Below are 5,984 nucleotides of genomic sequence, written 5' to 3'. Positions count from 1 at the left end.
CTCTTTCCCTTCCCCCTTCTCCTACTCCGAAAAGGATGGGGGACTCCTACTAGGACTAGGAGTCCTAGTAGGACTCCCCCTTTGGCGCACCCCTCTAGGCCGGCCGCCTCCTCCCTCCCTCCTTTATATACGGGGGCAGGGGCACCCCAAGACACAACAGTTATTCTCTTAGCCGTGTGCGGTGCCCCCCTCCACAGTTTAACACCTCGGTTGTATCATCGTAGTGCTTAGGCAAAGCCCTGAGCCTATAACATCATCAACACCGTTGCTATGCCATCATGCTGACGGAACTCTCCCTCGTCCTCAACTGTATCAAGAGCTCGAGGGACGTCATCATGCTGAATGTGTGCTGAACACGGAGGTGCCATACGTGCAGTACTTGGATCGGTTGGATCGTGAAGACGTTCAACTACATCAACCATGTTACTAAATGCTTTCGCTTTCGGTCTACGAGGGTACATGGACACACTCTCCCGTATCGTTTCTATGCATCTCCTAGATAGATCTTGTGTGATCATAGGAATTTTTTTGAATTACTACGTTACCCAACAATGAGATCTTCAAACAATGAAGAGAGCTATGAAGTGCAAGAAGAACTCCCTCCGAGGAGGCCTTTACACGGGTTACATAGTAACAATTTTCACAATTGAATTTATAATTATGGGTTCGAAAATACTCCCCATGTGCACATACCATCCAATTGTAACATATCTCGTCCAAGAGAAAGTGACGCAGGAACAAGTTCTTGGGGGCTGGAGAATAAACATATTTATAGCGGAAGTGGAGAAAAACACCGAGTTGCTTCGCAAAGCCCTCAACGAGATTCAAGGCTTGAAGGATGTACTCATGGATATACTGAGAGTTATTTCATTCACACAACTTCCTCCATCACCAAAAGAAAATTGAGTATCGGGTATGGGCACTCCCCTTGGCTTGTGCCAAGCTTGGGGGAGGTGCCCCGTTATCGTATCACCTCCACTATCTTTTGCCTTTACTTACCTTAGTTCGATCCATAGTTATCTTTTGCTTTAGATGAGTACAAGTTTAGTTTGATCCTTTCTTTTCAAAAGTTTGCTTAGTGATCTGTCTTTGTAATCGTGTGCGAGATATATAATAAAGTTTAGTTTGAGTTTTCTTTTCTTTACTTTCTTGTTCAATAAAAAGAAAGGAAATAAATGAAAAATATCATATGCTAATCTTATGGTAAGTAACGACAACACGTAAGGAAGAGTATAAGTAGAAAATTTTATTGGAGATTGACAAACATAGCATTGGTCAATGATGCAATTCATGAAAGAATTAATAAGGGAAGAGAAGATTCACATGAAAATATACTATCTTGGACATCTTTCGTGATTGTGAGCCCTGATATGTCTCCAACGTATCTATAAGTTTTTTATTGTTCCATGTGGTTATATTATCATTATTGAATGTTTTACAATCTTTTTATAGACATTTTATATCATTTTTTGGTACTAACCTATTGATATGTCTCCGTCGTATCTATAATTTTTTATTGTTCCATGCCAACATTCTACAACTTTCATATACTTTTGGCAACTTTTTATATTATTTTTTGGGACTAACACATTGATCCAGTGCCCAGTGCCAGTTCCTCTGTTGCATATTTTATGTTTCGAAGAAACCCAATATTAAATGGAGTCCAAACGGGATAAAACGGATGGAGAATTATTTTAGAATATTTGTGATTTTTGGGAAGTAAAATCAACGCGAGACGGTGCCTGAGGGGGCCAGGAGATAGGGGGGCGCGCCCCAGGGAGGCAGGCACGCCCTGGACCCTCCTGGGGCCCCCGTAAGGCGGTTAACGCTCTTCATTTGCCGCAAGAAAGCAAATTTTATGAGAAAAATCTGGGCGAAAGATTCACCCCAATCGTAGTTACGGATCTCCGGATATAAAAGAAACAGTGAAGGGGCAGAATCAGAGAATGCAGAAACAGAGAGACGGAGAGATAGATCCAATCTCGGAGGGGCTCTCGCCCCTCCCAGGCCATGGGAGCCAAGGACCAGAGGGAAAACCCTTCTCCCATCTAGGGAGAATGTCAAGGAAGAAGAAGAAGAAGGGGGGCTCTCTCCCCCTTGCTTTCGGTGGCGCCGGAACACCGCCGGGGGCCATCATCATCACCGCGATCTACACCAACACCTCCGCCATCTTCACCAACATCTCCATCACCTTCCCCCATCTATATTCAGCGGTCCACTCTCCCGCAACCCGCTGTACCCTCTACTTGAACATGGTGCTTTATGCTTCATATTATTATCCAATGATGTGTTGCCATCCTATGATGTCTGGGTAGATTTTCGTTGTCCTACCGGTGATTGATGAATTGCTATGATTGGTTTGAGTTGCATGTTTTATTATTGGTGTTGTCCTATGGTGCTCTCCGTGTCGCGCAAGCGTGAGGGATCCCCGATGTAGGGTTTGCAATATGTTCATGATTTGCTTATGGTGGGTGGCGTGAGTGACAGAAGCACATACCCGAGTAAGTAGGTTGTTTGCGTATGGGATAAAGGGGACTTGATACTTTAATGCTATGGTTGGGTTTTACCTTAATGATCTTTAGTAGTTGCGGATGCTTGCTAGAGTTCCAATCATAAGTGCATATGATCCAAGAAGAGAAAGTATGTTAGCTTATGCCTCTCCCTCAAATAAAATTGTAATAGTGATTACCGGTCTAGTAACATAGTCAATTGCTTAGGGACAATTTCACAACTCCTACCACCACTTTTCCACACTTGCTATATTTACTTTATTGCATCTTTATCTAAACAGCCCCTAGTTTTTATTTACGCATTCTTTATATTCTTGCAAACCTATCCAACACCACCTACAAAGTACTTCTAATTTCATACTTGTTCTAGGTAAACCAAACACTAAGCATGCGTAGAGTCAGAACAGTGGCAGATAGGACTTGAGAGAATATTTGTTCTACCTTTAGCTCCTCGTTGTGTTCGACACTCTTACTTATCGAAAGAGGCTACAATTGATCCTGTATACTTGCGGATTATCAAGACCTTTTCTGGCGCCGTTGCCGGGGAGTCATAGCGTGGGGTGAATATTCTCGTGTGTGCTTGTTTGCTTTATCACTAAGTAATTTTTTTATTTGCTGTTCTAAGTTGTTTTCTGTCTTTAGTGATGGGTAGGAAATGCAAAATACCAAAAAAATTAGTTGTACCTACTAAACCAATGGTTGAAGAACCACTCAAATTCTATCACACTCCTGAAGCTTTTTACTTGGATCATCTTCGATCCGTTTGTGCTCGTGATGAAACCCCAACTAGCTTAGTTGAGGGCAAATCTTTAGATGAGCATGCTTGTTATGCGCGACACCGTATATCTGAAGAAGGGAAACTTTTACTGGATCAAATTCATTGTTTGCAATGCTATGCTTGGACTTTATGTGAATTATATGATGTTACTTGTTGTTCTAAAAACCCTAAGAAATACCTTCCCTACCAATATGAGGTTCTTTATAATGGAATCGTATCTTCATATGCTAAGGGTGTTTATAATTACTATGATGTTCAACAAATTGAAGAATTTGTTGCTTTTAAGGGTGCTTATGAAATTGCTTCTTTGATTGAAAAGTATGATGCTACTCTCTACAAATCTGAAAATTTTGCCATACTTGAATATTGTTATGATAATTATGCTTCTAATGCCTATGTTAAACCATATATTGAGAAATTCTCCGCTGTCCAAGAAGAGACTAATATTTTGCAGGAAGCTATGGAAGAAGAAATTGATGAAACTGTGAGCTCATTGGGTGAAAAAGATGACAAGGAGAGCGAAGAACAAAAGGAGGAAGAGCGGATTAGTTACCCGTGCCCACCTTCTAATGAGAGTAACTCTTCAACTCATACATTGTTTAATTTCCCTTCATGCTTACCGAAGGATGATTGCTATGATGATTACTATGATGATTGCTATGATGATTGTTATGATCCCGTTGATTCTCTTGAAATATCCCTTTTGGATGATGCTTTCTTTGCTTGTGGCCAAGATGCCAATATGAATTATGCTTATGGAGATGAACTTGCTATAGTTCCTTATGTTAAACATGAAATTGTTCCTATTGCACCCACGCATGATAGTCCTATTATCTTTGTGAATTCTCCCTACTACACTACATCAGAGAAGTTCGTGCTTATTAAGGATTATATTGATGGGTTGCCTTTTACCGTTGCACATGATGATCTTAATAGATATAATATGCATGTGCTTGATGCTCCTACTTGCAATTATTATGAGAGAGGAACTACATCTCCAACTCTTTATGTTTCCAACACGATAGAATTGCAAGAAACTGCTTATACTATGCATTGGCCTTTACTTGGTGTGCATGAATTGTTCTTTTATGACATGCCGATGCATAGGAAGAGAGTTAGACTTCGTTGCTGCATGATATATGTTACTTTGTGCTCACTACTAAATTACATATCATTGTTAATTAAAATTGGCTTTGATATACCTTGGGATCCGGGTGGATCCATTACTTGAGCACTATATGCCTAGCTTAATGGCTTTAAAGAAAGTGCTTCCAGGGAGACAACCCAGAAGTTTTAGAGAGTCATTTATTTCTTTTGAGTGCTTTCATATAGTTTAAAAACAAAAAAAATAAAGAGGGAACCGAAAACTTTTCAAAAAGGAAAGTGAAAGTGAGAAAGACAAGCATTGTTGAAGTGGGAGCTAGCCTTGAACTTTGTTCATGCTCACGGAAACTTTGTGAATCTTGATTACAAAAAAATTTCAACAAAAATAATTATCCCCTTGTAAAATTCCATTGTATTATAAAAATAATGTGCCAAGGTTTGCCTTTAGGATGTTTACAATGCTTGTTGGTTTGTACGGTGCAAGACAGAAACTTTGGCTGTAGTGCGCGATTTTACATTTTTAACTGGAAAGTCAAATAGTTCTGATTCTTCTTTCACTGTATTTCTGTACAAATTGTTTATTTGTCCTAATTTTGGTAGAATTTTTGGGGTAACATAAGTATGATGAATGTTCAGATTGCTACAGACTGTTCTGTTTTTGACAGATTCTGTTTTTGATGCATAGTTTGCTTGTTTTGATGAATCTATCAATTTATATCAGTGGATTAAGCCATGAAAAGTTATATTACAGTAGAAACAATGCAAAAACAAAATATGAATTGGTTTGCAACAGTACTTAGAGTGGTGATTTGCTTTATTATACTAACGGATCTTACCGAGTTTTCTGTTGAAGTTTTGTGTGGATGAAGTGTCTAATCGAGGAGGTCTCGATATGAGGAAAAGGAAGAGAGGCAAGAGCTCAAGCTTGGGGATGCCCGAGGCACCCCAAGTAAATATTCAAGGAGACTCAAGCGTCTAAGCTTGGGGATGCTCCGGAAGGCATCCCCTCTTTCTTCAACAAGTATCGGTATGTTTTCGGATTCGTTTCATTCATGCGATATGTGCAAATCTTGGAGCATCTTTTGCATTTAGTTTTCTTTTTTTTTTCTTTTATGCACAATGCTGGTATGAGATAGTCCTTGGTTGATTTATAGAATGCTCATGCACCTCACTTAAATCTTTTGAGTATGGCTTTATAGAATGCTTCATGTGCTTCACTTATATCATTTGAAGTTTGGATTGCCTGTTTCTCTTTACATAGAAAACCGCCAATTGTAGAATGCTCTTTTGCTTCACTTATATTTGTTAGAGCGTGGGCATATATTTTGTAGAAAGAATTAAACTCTCTTGCTTCACTTATATCTATTTAGAGAGATGACATGAATTGGTCATTCACATGGTTAGTCATAAAATTCTACATAAACTTGTAGATCGCTGAATATGATATGTTTGATTCCTTGCAATAGTTTTGCGATATAAAGGTGGTGATATTAGAGTCATGCTAGTGGGAGACTGTGGATTATTATAAATACTTGTGTTGAGGTTTGTGATTCCTATAGCATGCACGTATAGTGAACCGCTTTGTGATGAAG

This window comes from Triticum dicoccoides, chromosome 7B, assembly GCF_002162155.2.
Source record: "Triticum dicoccoides isolate Atlit2015 ecotype Zavitan chromosome 7B, WEW_v2.0, whole genome shotgun sequence".
In the NCBI taxonomy this organism is placed as follows: Eukaryota; Viridiplantae; Streptophyta; class Magnoliopsida; order Poales; family Poaceae; genus Triticum; species Triticum dicoccoides.
The sequence above is the reverse complement of the archived record's forward strand: the minus strand, read 5'-3'. Positions refer to the sequence as shown.